The sequence below is a fragment of the Plectropomus leopardus genome, chromosome 14, assembly GCF_008729295.1.
Source record: "Plectropomus leopardus isolate mb chromosome 14, YSFRI_Pleo_2.0, whole genome shotgun sequence".
Lineage (NCBI taxonomy): Eukaryota > Metazoa > Chordata > Actinopteri > Perciformes > Serranidae > Plectropomus > Plectropomus leopardus.
The window spans coordinates 9463559-9479479 of NC_056476.1; the positions used below are offsets into that span (position 1 = coordinate 9463559).

Genomic DNA, 15921 nt, shown 5'->3' on the forward strand with positions numbered 1-15921 from the left:
GTTTTATTGGGCTGACAGCGAGCCGCTGCGGGTAGAAAGCGGAGAACCCAGATTATGCCCTCGAGGTCAGGCGGAGACAGATGCTCTTGGCATCACGAGTCCTCATGAAACATGGGAACAACTTCCTCATCGCGCTTAGAATAACCTGTCTCAGAATATTAAGAGGTGAAACACAAGCAGTCCATCAAAACGGGGTCACTATATGTCAGTCTGAGTTTTTAATTTCAACTGCCGGAGGAGAAAATGCCACGAAATTTTTGATTACATGTGGAAAACTGTCCGTCAATGAAAGCATATACTCTGAATAATTGGCACCTGTTCCCCTCTCCTGGTTAAGCCACTTTGGTGGAATAAAACAGACTGGGATCAAACAAAGCAGCTGCAGAGATACGTTTACATCATGTGTAGGTGATGACGTACCTTCACAGCTGAATGGGTTGTACCTGTGCGACAAATGGTTACAGAACAAGTCGTTAACTTATATAAAGCGATATTCAACCCTTTGCCTATTCACGTGAAAGACAGAGAAAGGCCAGAGCAACAATGGCTACCCTCCTTCAACCTGACTCCAGTCTAAACACAGTTCTTTCTCCTCTGTTATATAATTGCAGTGTATTTGACTTTAGAGAAAAAAACACACACACAGAAAAAGGGGATTTTACAAGAAGCAGGCTAAAAACTGGGGGAGGAAATTCACTTGCATGCAGTTGCATCAGTTTGAGTGCAAATCCCTGCTTACATTATGCTACATTGTACATCCTCCAGCACCACATTCCTGGCTCTCCACACAGCCAAGTCAACCCAAACATACAGTGTGAAAACATAGGCTGTCATTAAAAATGCTGAAATAAGAAATTTCGTCCAAACTTTTTTTTTTTAAATTGAATTTGCTGCAAAAACAAGAGCAACATAGCAGGGCTTTCATAACTTTTCAAATGCCAGCCTGCAAGCTTTGCTTACATTCTTATTGTGTATAAAAGATGAAGCCAAAGAGGTTTAACTTTCAGACAACAGTGTGCACTAATATAAACCTCATTTAAGGGGGATATGGGTGTTGCACTTAAGCCATGAAAACATTTTTTTGTTTTGATAATATGAACTGGACTTATCTTTTGTGATCAGCTCAGCACCTGGAACTTAAAGGTCCCATATTATGCTAACATACAGGTTTATACTTGTATTTAAGGTTGCTACTAGAACAAGTTTACATGCTTTGATTTTAAAAAAACACACTATTTTTCTTGTAGTGTCTGCCTGAATATACCTGGATTCACGCTCTGCCTGAAACACTCTGTTTAAGCAACGTCTCTTTAAGATCCTCTCCCAAAAAAGCCCAGTCTGCCCTGATTGGTCAGCGTTTCAGGGCCTTCCACATCTGCACTCTTGGCATCTTTGTACCATCATTTCAGATGTAGAATGACTGTAACCACACTGTAGCAGCATTTTCTATCTTTATATAGTAAGGCTGTGACATCACAACTTCCAGGAAGTGCTGATGACTCGTTTAAAGTCACAGTTTCTAAATACAGACTGTGCATTTCTCTCTGGATTGAGCACTTTTACAGTACTTACACAGTACCTATCCCTTCTATATATTAAAAAAAGGAGAGGGAAATCTGACTTTTACAATATGGGACCTTTAAGGCTTCACAGGCACTCAGACCAACATAGCTTTTCCCCCTGAGATCCTTCACTTACTTCATGCCACCTGATCAAATGCAAAATCCAACACTGCCTTCAGCATTTGGTTCACATGTAACAAACCTGAGCTGCATGATGTGATAAACAACCTTGACTGAAACTAAAGAAACAAAAAGAAATCTCTTGAGGCTGCGAACCAGAGCCTTCCCAAATCTGAAATCCTATTGTACCTGTTACATAACTCAGCAGCTAAAGTTTTATTCTACATTGGGAGGACATGCAATTTTGAGTATCAAACACTTAATTTCCTACATTCTGGGGAATTTTCATGCACCAATTTGTGTCTTTCCTGCAACAATATTTGGTGTATTTGTCTTCAGTTTGGACAAAAAAAAGTCCAATGCTACTTTCACTTATGTTGTTATTGTTATTGATTATGAAACAATAGGCCCCTAGGCACAGATATGCAAAAGGTCCCATCATCTCTCCAATAAGAGCACGGCAGGCAAACTTTGTGGTGGTTCTGTTTGTAGTTAATATGGACTTTTTGGGGCCTTGTATTTTTTGTGGTCATTTTGTGTCTACTTGTGCTTGTTTGGAGTTTATCTACAGTCATTTTGGTCTCTTTAATGTAATTTTGTGAGCTATTTCAGGTAATGTTTTGTCTTTTTTGGTAAAATTGTTTGCATCTCTTCCTGGTCAGTAAGAGTTAATTTGAGTGACATTTTGAAGGTGATGGCCAGGAGGGCCCCTGGGATTATGCCCTTTCAGTAATCCATCCATGCCTATGAAGTAACTGTTAAAATCTGAGTTGGGACCGTGTTTAGGAATAAGGCAGAATATTCTAAGAACAGTTTAGGAGGTATCTAGAAACTTCCACTTGAAAGATGCTTTAAAGTTAAAAAGATTTCATTAAAATTATGAAAAAACATGTCGCATGGCTTGCCTCGATGTTTACCTTCCTCCTGTCCATACCTTTGCCTGTTGTCCATAGCCCAAACTTTTGATGCTAAGACTTTTTGATGCCTCTGACTTGTGGAAGCAAAATAAATTGCCCATTCATGCACCACACAGAGAATTCCTTCTGCTCTCACCTAAACCTAAACACACCTTTTCAGCGGGTAGCCAATCATTTCGCCCCCCCCCCCCCAAAGTCGGATATCAGCTTTTCTCAGAAAAAAAAATTACATGGCCACATCAGCCTTTCACCAAAGGAATGTCATCTGACGTCATGTATTTGGGATCGGATTTCTCCCCCTCTCCTCTTTTTCTCTCTCCCCTGAAAAAAGTAAGCGTGTGTGTGTGTGTGTGTGTGTGTGTGTGTGATGTGTTATTTTTTCCCCTTGCCTATATTCTCCAACGTGCCCACTGGATCCAGAGCCCACAGCAAGACAGGGGATATGATTCTCCAAAAATCATCACCCCAATTATACCCCCCTCCACCGCCAATCATGACAGCACGATAATTAGCAGCTCACTCCTGTTATTACAAAAAATGACACAAAACCACCAAAATCTGGATCTTTGCGCGTCTTAAATTTTCCTACAGCTCTCTTGTCTCCTCGTCACTGATGACTTAAAGGGCTTTTAATGCTGCGTGTGTGCAGGTATACGTGGAGGGCAGATAGTAATCGATCGCTTCAAGCAGCAGGAGACCAATGTTTGATTTCCACGTCTGCATCAGAGAGGCTGAGAGGGAGAGATTTGTCTTCCCTGCACAAACAGACAGACACGTAGTCGTTTCTGAGAGAGAGAGAGAGAGAGAGAGAGAGAGGGAGAGACTGGCTGGAAGGAATGCTAGGATATGCTGGAGTTGGGATTTTTTTTCTCCTTCTCCAAAGCCTTTTTCCTGCATTCTGCAACCGCACACAAACTCCATGGAAAGTCGCTCAAACACAACCCCTTCAACATCCCTCCACTGTTATCCAACGCATAAGAACCCCCTATAGAGTCAATTCAATGATTTCGCAACCCCCTCTGTCAAATCTGACTGCCTCAGCATCTTCCATTCCAACTTATTTTCCAGCTATAAAAAAAGTCCCCATTTCCTGATTTTCAGCCGCTACAACAATCACGACCATTTCCAGAACGCAACCAAGGGCGCAACAACTGCGCTTTGTTGCACAAATAAGCCAAAGAGTGAAGGTTTTCTCCTGTTGCGCACTCACTCCATCTGAAGTCATCGGAGACAAAAACACATTCTTTCGTGAAAACGGAGAAATCGGGACCACAAAGAGCAGACTGCAAACACACAAACCGACACACAATCGACTAGTTTAGAGAACTAGTGCGACAATCCCCTTTGTTAAGCTTTTAGCTTTAAAACAAACTGGATTTTTTTTGCCCTAAAGTTTCGATTCGCCCCCCTCCACAGCAGCAGCGAAGCAGTTTTCCTTTTTCCTTTGCGCTGGCCAAGTGGCCCAGACTGCCGGCGTCAGCGCTCAGCTCTCCAAACTCACACACACTCACAGACACGCACTTCTAAAACTTTTTTAACATCGACTCCATCGGCCTCTCTTCCCGTTCTCCGCGGACTGGTTTGGTACCGTGAAAGAAGCGTAAAAGGGACTCACCTCGCTGCAATAAAATAATCTTCAAACAGACGGGGCTGCGTGTTTTTTTATTCCCAGGGTCGGGTCTTGCCTGTCTGCTGGCGCGGCGCGACGCGTACTGGGAGACTCCGCCATGTCAATCAAAACGCGACGCACATGTAGGTCAGAGCCCGCCTCCTTTTTACCGTAATACACTGCGCAGGAGAAAAAGCCAAAACACAGCAGAGCTGCTGCTGCCTCACCTGTGTGACAGAGGCAATCAGCCGGCTTGACCTTTAAGGCAGAGGAGGAAATTTACAGGCAATAAAAAACAAGGTGATTTTCGGTCATTTTAAAACCATTTATGACCCGGTTTTAATATTGTGTGAATTTATGCACGCTATCAATTACATCGCTTAACATCGGTTCATAAATAATGTCAGAAGCAATCACAGCTCAGTTTTACCACTAAATTAAATATTTAATAGTTTAAATAGAAACTTTTTTATATCGTCACCATTTATATATTTATAAATAAACATAAGCATTAAAGTATATAAAGTACATACAGTGTATAGCAGATTTTCATATTCACCAAACTTGCACCACTGTATTGTTTACATTTTCATTGTGTTGTGTCTGTCTATGTACCTATCTAACTATCTATCTATCTATCTATCTATCTATCTATCTATCTATCTATCTGTCTATCATATCTACCTGTACATAAATAAATAAATATACATATATATGTATACTGTATATACTGTCATATTGTAAATGATAGACAATAATGGAAATTATATATATAGTATATTGCGAGAGGTGGGTACAGCTGGACAGGTCACCAGACTATCACTGGACTGACACAAAGATACAGACAACCATTCTCAGTCACATTCACACCCACGGCCAATTTACAGTCACCAATTAACTTGACCTGCATGTCTTTAAACTGTGGGAGGAAGCCACAGAACCTAGAACAAACCCACTCTGACACAGGGAATTCTTTGTATGTTTACACATTTACTTGGCCATTTCAGCGGATTTTGATTCTGTTTACCGCAATAGATTCACTGTAATCACGTCTTAGCCATCAACTAAACCTTTCAGGCTGTTTGAATAAATATGTATTATGTAAGAACGTTTGTGTCACCATTTTTTTTCTGGCTACTGACCAGAAAGAGGTTGAAAACAAACTAAGATGCAAAGAAACATCATGTTTGAGACCTAAACCACCACTTTCAGTACTTTTTTCCACTTTTTTCAGCAGGTTGTTAGGTCCGAAGGGCTATTTGAGCCCAAAAAGGTGGTTGAACTTTTCTGCAAATAAAAGCAAGCTGAGTCTAGTTCAGGCTGGTTTTCATTTATCTTTCCTCGTGACACAGAATATCTTCGTATCAGAATCTACAACAGCAAATGACGGGCTGTGCCTGTGTCACCCTGCTCCCAGTGGTCACAAACATTTTATCACAACTAAAAATCAATAAATGCCAATACTGCAGAAAAATAACTTTATTATTTGTATATCAAGACTTAATACAAGCAAAATGATCCCATAACAGAGTTGAGGGTAGGTGGATCAAATCTCTGTCCAAGTGTCTCCAAAAAAACTTAAACAACAGGCCAAAGTCCCTCTGGTGGCTGCGCTGAAACTGGCATCCCTCAGCTGAGGTCCAAGGGTTACAGGTCTGAGCGACACTGGTGTTTAAGACAGAGACATCATGACCTGATTACAAAAAAAAAGAAAAGAAAAAGTAAAACTCTGCTCAATTTGATACATAAATATGTTTAAAAAGACCCAAGGGCATAATGTGTACTGTAAAGTACTGTAAAATATAATAATATATAATACTATAACTATATGTAACTATACTTTGACCTGTCACTGTGCAGTATCCAGCTTCCTTTAACTGAATGCATTACAGCACAGACACATGTGGTGTATGCGGAGGTGATTATTTGAGCATGTTGGTGCCTGAAATCAAAACATTAACAGCATCAAGTATGTGTCAGGACCAGAGCATTGAACCTGCCAAGTTTCTTGGTGTCAAACACATAATTTAATATGTTTCATCACAAACCCACATACTGGCATTTAATGAAAGGAGCGACAGCTTGTTGTAAATTATTTCCAGGGAATTTTAAAACTTAAGTGGGCGCACAATTACAGAGCAGATAATTTCAGAATACTCAACATCAAGTATATTTTTCTCCAGACTGAATTTCTCCAACAGATTGAATGAATGCTAGTTTTTAATGATGCAGTGGTAAATTCAATTTAGCACAAAACAAAATTATTTCCCAGCATTATAACACCATCACTGAAGTCCCAGAACTGAAATTCTTAAATTTGGATCCCAGACTGAAAAAAAAGAAGAATTTTTCAGTAGAAAAGACCGTGTTTGATAAGTGCAAACTTCATTTAAAAAAACAACAAAACAGTGCAAACAACACAAAAACAAGTTGTTAAATTAACAACAAGGCTTCCATCTGTTATGTACGTGTTTATCTCCGACTGTAATCGGCCTGTTTCTTTCTGTATTTTCAAGTAAGCAGACTCAGCCAAATACACTCATTGCCCCTGAGTTCTAGATTTCTCGCTACTGGCAACGAGACACACACACACACACACACACACACACACACACACACACACACACACACACACACACACACACACACACACACACACACACACACACACAAACACACATTCCAGCAACTGCACTAAGAAAACAGCCACTGGAGTAATTTTAAGCCTGTAGAAAAAAAATGGCCCAGGATCAGGACAGTGTGCCTGTAAGGAATTAAATTCAATTCACTTCTATTCAATAAACACTAATCATCCTCAAGGGGCAATCGATGTGGCAGGCAGAAAAAACCTTCTCACACACCAAAAATACAACGCAGGTTGTCTTCAGTGGGTGCAGACAGACAGTGGAGCCCCCTAACTGCAGGAACAGTGATACCACTTCAACAAACTGGGTAATTTCTGAATTTGGGATGAAATTCTTTGAAAAAATTGATTTGAGCAGAACAAAATGAGTTCACCCACTCAAATCAGTCAAAATGCCCCTTTTTTCATCTTCAGGGAAGTAATATGCACTTAATCTAAATTAAACTGAAGAACCAGTAGAGAACTGTTTAAGCTCCTTCAGAGGTTCTCTACTGGTTCATTAGCTTAGTTTAGCTTAGCTCACTAGTCTATATTAAAATAGACTGCAAACTGTAGGAGGATAACACATTAAAACAGTGAGTTTCAACCTTTTTGCCCCAGTGTGCACAGAAATATTCCAGTTTTAACAGGTATTGTGTTTCTCAGTAGGTATTTAGTAAGGGATTCTGAATCTTTTAAACCAATGTTTCGTAAAAGAGGATTAAATACTCATATTTGACAAAGTGTTATTAAGAAGCACGTGACTCCTCCATGGTAACATCTGGCATCATTCAATGGCCCCCAGGCTCAGATATTTTAAAACAATATAGTGCTACATGGCACCTCCAGTGGTTCTACATACCTCTACTGAACAAGGGAGCTGTATAACACCTTTAAAAGATGGGTGCCATATTGCAACAAGACCAAGAAATATTCAGTCAAATTAATCTGGTTGATGCAGGATGTACTTAAATAGGCTGATTCGCATCATGTGTGAAAAATGCAAAGCATTTCACAAAATGCTCAGAACTTCCTTTACATTCCACTGATAGTAAGATGTTGGTTTCGCTTTGACTGAATGTTTCCACTAATCATGGCTGTGTCAACCCTTTAGTTTTTACACTTTTTAGCTGATTTATCACGTAAATCAGGGGTGAACAGTCAGGAGAGAAAACGCATGCAAATTTTTGGTTGTCCCCAAAAACTGTATACCTGATAAACCTACCATAAAGATGCTGTACATTGTACCACTGCTGTCCCAAAATCCCCCTCAGTGAGGCCCTGTGTGTGAGTTGACATAGAGATTGTTGAATTTAAAGTTTAAACTTGCCTTTGCAATTACAGAGTTCCCCCAGAGTCTTTGATTGGTTTAAACAAATATTTAGGTGAAAGTTGGGAAATTTTTGAGTTTGATGTTGAAAAAAACTGTCAAGCAATGTTTAAATATAGCAAATTTTTAAAACGTATTATGGGAGCTACAAACTGTGAAGCCCTACTGAAAATAATGACTTAATTTTCTTTACTATGTTCTTGTCCATTTCAGGGCTGGCATGCTTGTATTATAAACTTGGATATTTGTATGAAGACAAAGTGTTATCACATGTGACTCTTGCAGAAAATATTCAGAAATACCTCATATTGTTGATGTTGCTGTATTTTATTCCAAGATTTTGGCCACACTTTACAGATTGGAAGAAGTAGAAAGGACACGAGCGTCCTTGTTTATCGCTACTTTTAGCAAATTAATCCTTACCTGCCTTTTTTACTCAAAATACAGCTGTATACAAGCCTTCAGGCAGATGTACAAAGTGGAGTGGACAACAATATTTACAGCTGACAAACGACCCTACTTCATGGTCCATGTATGGTACCGTAGTTTTTCTGGAGCTTTCAGTCATATCACATGATCTTCATCAGCAGATGAAATTTGGCCATGTATCATGGAGATATGGATGAACACATCTACCGTTATTTTCTGAGCATTTTAACGACTTCTTGTCCGAACTGGTTTAAAAGTTGAAATAATATTTATGCAATGCACTAATAAGGTAAATCTATGTTATCCCTTATTGATCTCCTCCATTAAATCTGTATTAATCACGAAGTTGAAAATGCAGATAAAGAGAAGCAGATGAGTTAGGGAAGGGCTTCGAAAATTTTAAACAACTGAGAAATGAATTGTTGTGCAACTGGGGCTGTAACTCAATATCAGGGAGATGTTCTGACAATTTTGCACAGTGAAAACAGGGTGCATTTGGGAGTTGTGTACCGTCACTGTGAGAAAACCTGTTGATTCGAATAAATGTGTGAACAAAGCCAAAGTGGGGCAACCTTAAGTGACGTATTGAACCTTTACAGACAGCCAGTCGTGTTAGATTAGATCAGTGGAAACGAGTGGATGAGGAAAGACTGGAGGGAGCAAATCTTGGAACAGTGAGCGCAGCTATTTCCCCTGTATGTCAGGGCCAGGCCTCCACAACCACCAGATGTTTACCACCAACCCAGCTGCTTTCTCTCTCTCCCCGTCTTTCTCCCCGTCTCTCCCTCTCAGATATTTCTCTCTGAGGCTCTTTAAAGCAAGCCCTCCCTGTAATCATGCACACTCAGTTCACCAAAGGTCTTTGAAGTAAGTGGAATGTGTCCAGCCATATGATAGTATGTACTGTATATTCTTATAACACAGAGAAAGCAAAGCAGAGAAAGAGATTGTTGGATTGCAGCCAGCTCTTCGTTGTGGTTTTCTAGATGTTAATTATTGCCTTTGCTCAGCTCTTACATGCGTGTATGTGTGAGTGTGTTTATGCATGCATTTATGTATGTTGTGTCTACATGTGTGTGCATATGTTCGATGAAATGCGAGACACCGGGTGACGGATGATAATGGGCGTCTGGCAGCAGAGAAGACCAGGATGAAACATGACGGTGCGTGCATGCCTTTGTGTATGTGTGCGTTTGTGCATGTGAGGTACTTCCTCTCGGAGATGTGAGGATGGAATTTGGCTCATCGTGAGTTCAAAGGAGTCAACCCAAAGCTCTCTGCACACCAACAAGAGCAGGCATGCCTCACTCCTCTCTCTCTCCTTCTGTGTCTTTGTGTCTTAGTCGACCTCTCTCTTCCTCCTCATTCTCTTTTTCCTAGAGTTCAGCAATGCAGCTGGCCGGATCATCAAACACTCACTTCACTCATTTCTATGGTGTGTGTGTGTTTGTACGTGCATGCCCTGAATGGTGCATGTCATTGAAATAGATGTGTGTGTACATGTGTCTGGAAAAAGACAGGAGAAGTAGGTGGATGTGATTTGGGAGGTGAGCAGCTGTTGGGATTCTATCACTAAAGTCTCATCAGCTCCTATTACAATAAAAACACAAAACTACAATTTAGTTTACTTTACATTGTGCTATCCATAACACCAAATCTTGTATATTCCTATTTTAATGCAGTGTTTGTGAGAAACTAATCACATGTAGTTTAATTAAATTACCTAAGACATGGAATTGTAATGAGTTACAGTTATCTAGGAAGAACATTTGACTAAATTACAATAACTTATCAAAATATACAAAGAGATTACATTCAAATATATTATTTTTTGTTTCTATGTTGAATCTAACATTCATTCTGTTACTTTGCAAAAGAGCTAATTTAATAAGATGCATAACTGTAATTTAGTAATTACTTTCACTACTTATGACATTTTTAACAGAGTAGCCTCTTATCTCTAATCTATTATATTTCAAAAGCAACCTTCTCAACATTGTTTAAATAACAAATGAGTTGTAAATTATCACCAACAAAACAAAACATTTTACCCCGATGTTTAAAGTTTTAACTGGTAATAAATATATAGAAATCATTATGTTGTGGGCGAATTCCACCATCGTATATATATTAAAAGATCACAGTGTGCAATGTGCAATACAAGATTACAAGATACAAGATGGTTAGTTACTGTATTTGTGTAATGTTATTCTAAATAAACGCTACATGTTTGACTGAAATTTTCTGCATTTGGTAGCAGCACCAAAAAATCTCACTGTGGCTGAGCACATAGAACAGGCTGTTCGTACATAAACGTCTACCTACAAAAAGCAATAAACTACAAATATGTAAATAGCCCACATGAGCCAGTAACATGTGTATAACTCATGTAATCGTGAAGGCTGGGAAGGCTGTGATTACTTGGGCAATGCACTGACGGGAGTAAAGTAAGTAAGTGGTATAAGACCAAAAGTTTGCATAAAAGGAAATAGCAAAACCACAGTTGTTGTTTTTAGAAAGACTGTACCACTTTCAGCTGTGATTGTGCCACCAAAACTGAGCATTTTAAGCCAAAACATGATCTTTTCCAACTTTAATCAACCACACAATCACTACCATATTGTTGAAAAGTAAAGAAACATAGTGTCAGCATACAGTATGAGCAACATAGTAACTACAAATGTTACATATCTGTGGTTTACAGAAAGGTACCATGCCAACATTTATTCTGCCATTTGGGTTTGTTGTTTGGCATCTTATTTGGTCTATCTAGTATCTCTGGTATGTCTGGAACAAGCGGAAAACCACATTCAAATCTTTCCATCTCTCTTTGATAAGATGAATTGCTTCCAGTTGCTTCCTTTGCCCACTCTTTTCAGGACTTGTCCAGGGAGCTTTATCCAAAGAAAGCTCATGTTTCTGGTATCACTGGTATGTCTGGAACAGGCACGACACCCTGATTCAAGAGCCCTCAGTGTTCGGACACATCTCTCTGTCGCCTTTCTTTCTCTCTTTAATAAGATGAATTGGTTCCAGTTGCTTTCTTGATCTTTTCAGGGTTTTTTCTTCCCGTCAGCTTCATCTAAAGCACAGAGATCTGTGTTTGTTCCAGCTCTGCCAGTCATGTGTTCCTACTTACAGAACACCTTCCAGTCATGACATCACACGGGGTGACATCACACAGGCCGGGTCACACCACCAGCGGGTGGTGGGTGTTGGCAATTATGGCAGAGGAATGTCCGTGACTCAAGGAGCTGGGAGTGCGATCTGGTTAGCTAAATTGCTTTGTCCCTGACATTTGTGAAAAAAACAACCAGAGTGCCATTTCAAACAATGACCAGTCAACTCTGACCTTCGATGGGAGGCAAATTGCTCATGGGCAAATCCCAGCATGTTGGCATGCCAACTATTACACCATTCCCAGGACAGTTCCTGTATTCAGAACAATAAACCCCCAGCAGAAAGTCCTGCCTACAATCGTCCCTGGTTTGACATGAGTTGCATCCCAAAGAAAATACGTAAGAGAAGTCCTATTAAAACAAATTAATTTCATGTAGTAAGATAAGTAAATCTACTCTGGCAGATTAAAGTGTGGGAACCAGAACATGTGATGGCTTCATCAGCTGAGTCAAACTATAAATTCAGTCCAAGTTTCAAAAAGAGATGATCACAACCTTAAAGGTGCAATGCAGAACTTTTCCCTCCCCAATCTGCCAATGAGAGTCATTACACAAAAACTGTGTATGCGTAGTTATGATGTATGTCTGCGAGTGAACTCGCTGCATCCCCCCCGCCATCAGGAGCCCTCCCTTTAAATGTTACTGCACAAATATTTCAACTTTAATCCATCATCTAAATACAGTTACTTTTTATATGTAGCATCCACCCCAGAAACTTTTGTTGTATGCTTCTTAGGATTTTCTGCCATAGCTTCTGCCTCTTGCTGCTCTGTCACTATGGTCTCCCCCTTCTTGCCCTTGATGTATTAAAAGACCAGACTACAGCATTGACGATGGGATCCCTACCATTCCTATGAAAACTGCTCAGTGGCACATGAAACCAAAAAAGCTCGTATAAAATTACCCGAATGATCAGCGCAACTTCCGCATCATTGGGCCCATAGAGCAGGCACACAAGAGACTTCTGCCAGCCGAGCCAGCCACATACAGTTTAGCGCTCTGCTATGTTGATTGGGAATGAAATGACTCAATCTTGTGGCTCTTCTAGACTTTCCAAATGTTATTAGACTGAACGGATTAAATCCCAAGTCATTTCGCGGGTAGTTGTGACATAAAAAAAAAATTACAGATGTCTCTCTCTAAATGTAAGTCAATAGGAAGAAGTCTTTTTGGGCACTACGTTATTACATGACAGACTTGAGAGTTGTAATTTCACTGTTTGGCCACTACAAAAACTGCCATCTATTCCCCGCACACTTCCTGGAGTCCTGTTTTTGCCCCCTTTAGCTCTGGCTAGTCTACATAAAATGCATCACTTCTGGTACCACACACACCAGACATCACAACTCAGGTATACTGCGAAATAAAGAGATTTCCCCGGTGGCAACAGGCTTAGTCATCATTGTGTGGACTTGTTTGGCAAGGACTTGAATGTAATGGAGGTTCATTTCATCACAGGCAATGATTGCTAATCATTTTGGTGACTGTCTTGTAAAGGGTTGGCCCGAGGACAAAGATGACAAAGAGAGAAAGGATGTGGATCATGATTCTAGTGAAGAGGTCAGTGCTGCCAGATGGTTCCACTTGTCCCATGCTGACACATACTCCTGCCGAGTGTGGTTATTGGTATGGGAGTGTGAGAGGTATCCAATGGTGACTGCTCCCAAGGCATGAGTAATAGCAAAGGGATCCAGGCAACACTGCTGAGATGACAAGGACAAACACCAGCAGAGATGTAACTGCAAGCTGGATGGAGAGGGCGAAGATCAGCTCATTAGCTGACTAATGTTGTAAACAATATCAGAATGCATCCCACTTGGAGGTAGCAGAGTGAGTCCACTTTGGAGGTATACAATTTCACTGTACCACATCTATGAGACAAGGTAAAATTCAATGACTGTGTGAATTTCAGTCAACTTGGGATCACTGGCTGCAGCTCGCCTGGGAATCTCTTGAATGTTTTCTGCTCAAAGAACAATCGACAATGTGCCAACTCACCAGACACTTCCTGTTTTAGTCCATGTTTTGTCATGACAACAGTGACGCCAGCCACAGTGATTCAGTACAGAGCTGCTGACGTCATGTATGCCAGTCACAGTCCAAGCCATGCAGCTCTGAGAATCGTCAATGAGCAGAGCTGCCATCAAATCATGTCTTGTAAACGGGGAGAAAACAAACTCAAAAAGCTCAGTTTCAAAGAGGTTTTAAGAAAAACGCATGAAATTTCACTTTCGGAGTCTGAAGTTTTGCTTGATGTAAACATGACATTTTTTTATGTATTTTCAACATGCGTACAGAAAAAAAAAATCTGCCTTCAGGTAAAAACGCCAGAACACCAGGCGGAACACTCAGCAGTTCAAAAGGCTGTAAAGTACACTCTCATGAGCACCAGCCCAGACAAATGCTCGCACAGAACACAGTGTGTGTACACAAGGAGGGAATGATGATGAACGTGTGTGTGTGTGTGTGTGTGTGTGTGTGTGTGTGTGTGTGTGTGTGTGTGTGTGTGTGTGTGAGATATTTGTGTGTCTGAGGAATAAGGAGGAGGGTTCATGTGGATAAAGATTTAATTTTCCTGAAACATCTTTATTTAAACTTTTAAACTTCAGACAAAAGCAACAAATAACAGGGAGGGGACAGAAAATTGAAAATACCAAGAGAAAAGAAATACAAAGAAAGGAAAAACAAATAAGAGAAAAGAAGGAAAAGGAGAAAAGAAAAGAAAGAAAAAAGGTGATTGACAGAAAGAAAACCATGCCAATGCAATAACCATCTGGATTTGAACACATCTCAGCCTACTCAAGTCTCCTCTGCACAGAGGAAGTACATCAAAGTAAAAGTCTTCTCTCTACCTCTCAAAGTAGAGGTGTAATTTCAAAATAAAAGTCTTGCATGGCTTCTCTCCTTGCCTGATGCTGCACGTGTGAGTACCAGGACACAATCGGAGATCAACAGTTCTTCTTAAATACTGTCTGAATGAGCGGGTCTCCTTGTGCGTGTGTGAACGTGTGCGTGACCACAGTGGTTAAACATCAGAGGTGTCCGTACGAGATGCGTCTCATATTTTTGTGATTGTCTGATCAGTCCTCCAGAGGATTCCCCCTCGTCTACTGATGAAATCCACCGTGCATCGAACACACAAACGTACACACGTCTAACATAATTTACCCCCCTATCCCGAGCCACACAGTGGCACAGCATACAAACTATCAAAATACATCAAAAATCTGAGCCGTTATATCTATAATGGCTTATCATTAGTTATTATTATAATAATATAGTTTAATACACAGTCAGGCACATTTACAATGGCTATAGAGCAGAAACTCAAGGTCCTTCAGGCCTTACAGCCTACAGAAGCGCTTTCTCCCTTTCAATAGCAACTATAGTGTGTGTGTGCGTGTGTGTATCTGTGTTTCTCTGTACAGTAAGTGTCAGTAAAGGAGGTATACGCCAGTGAATTTGAAGCCACCGAGGACAAAAGCTGTCCCATTCCTAATTAAAGAGCTATACAAGCGTGCACACACACACTGACCCCAGGAACACCATCGCCATGGCAACAGCTACGACGTAAACACATCACACGCTCCTAAAACACACCCCTCTATAAGTGATTTCTAAGCAAACACACGCTCCGAGCTATTACAGTAGGGGCAGTGTACACACATGCACCTGTCCCTGTAAGTGCAGCACAGTAAATCATGGAGTTAAACAGTCAGTTTATTCAAATTAAAAGGCAAAATCTCACTTAGTTTATCCATCTGTGCAAATAGTATGGATTTTGTTTGTCTAGGTGTTAATATATCCTACTCTGAGATTTGAGTTCTAAAGGTGAAAAGATGCATGTTGGTTCTTAAATGTCTAGTGTATAGGATTTAGGGGATATATTTGCAAAAATGTCAAATAATGAGTATGTTTTCTTTAGAGTATAATCACCTGAAAATAAGAATTGTTGTGTGTTTGTTAAGTTAGAATGGCCGTTTTTGCGTCAGGAACTGTAGTTAACAGCCACTCAGCAACGAGCTGCACGGTGTTACAAAAACACTAAATTTTAACATGAAACTGTTTTATTCAGTATTTTTACCTGTGTAAATCAACTGGTCCATTTGTTTTGGAGAGGAGACATCAGGGGATAATTCGGCTCCTGATAAA

At 40.3% G+C, this 15921-nt stretch overlaps 1 protein-coding gene and 1 long non-coding RNA gene across 2 annotated transcripts in view; both read right to left on the reverse strand.

Annotated features, from left to right (window-relative positions):
• fndc3ba (fibronectin type III domain containing 3Ba) overlaps positions 1–4296 on the reverse strand; it is a 116795-nt gene extending 112499 nt beyond the window's left edge. The window contains 1 exon segment of the mRNA XM_042500169.1: positions 4215–4296. The gene's annotated coding sequence lies outside the window, so the exon portion shown is untranslated.
• A 1376-nt stretch (positions 4297–5672) lies between these two features.
• LOC121953336 lies at positions 5673–15891 on the reverse strand. The gene is made up of 2 exons (XR_006106505.1): positions 15854–15891; positions 5673–5901 (listed from the first exon to the last, which is right to left on the reverse strand). It is a non-coding gene; the product is annotated as an uncharacterized LOC121953336 (long non-coding RNA).
• Between the last annotated feature and the right edge of the window lie 30 nt (positions 15892–15921).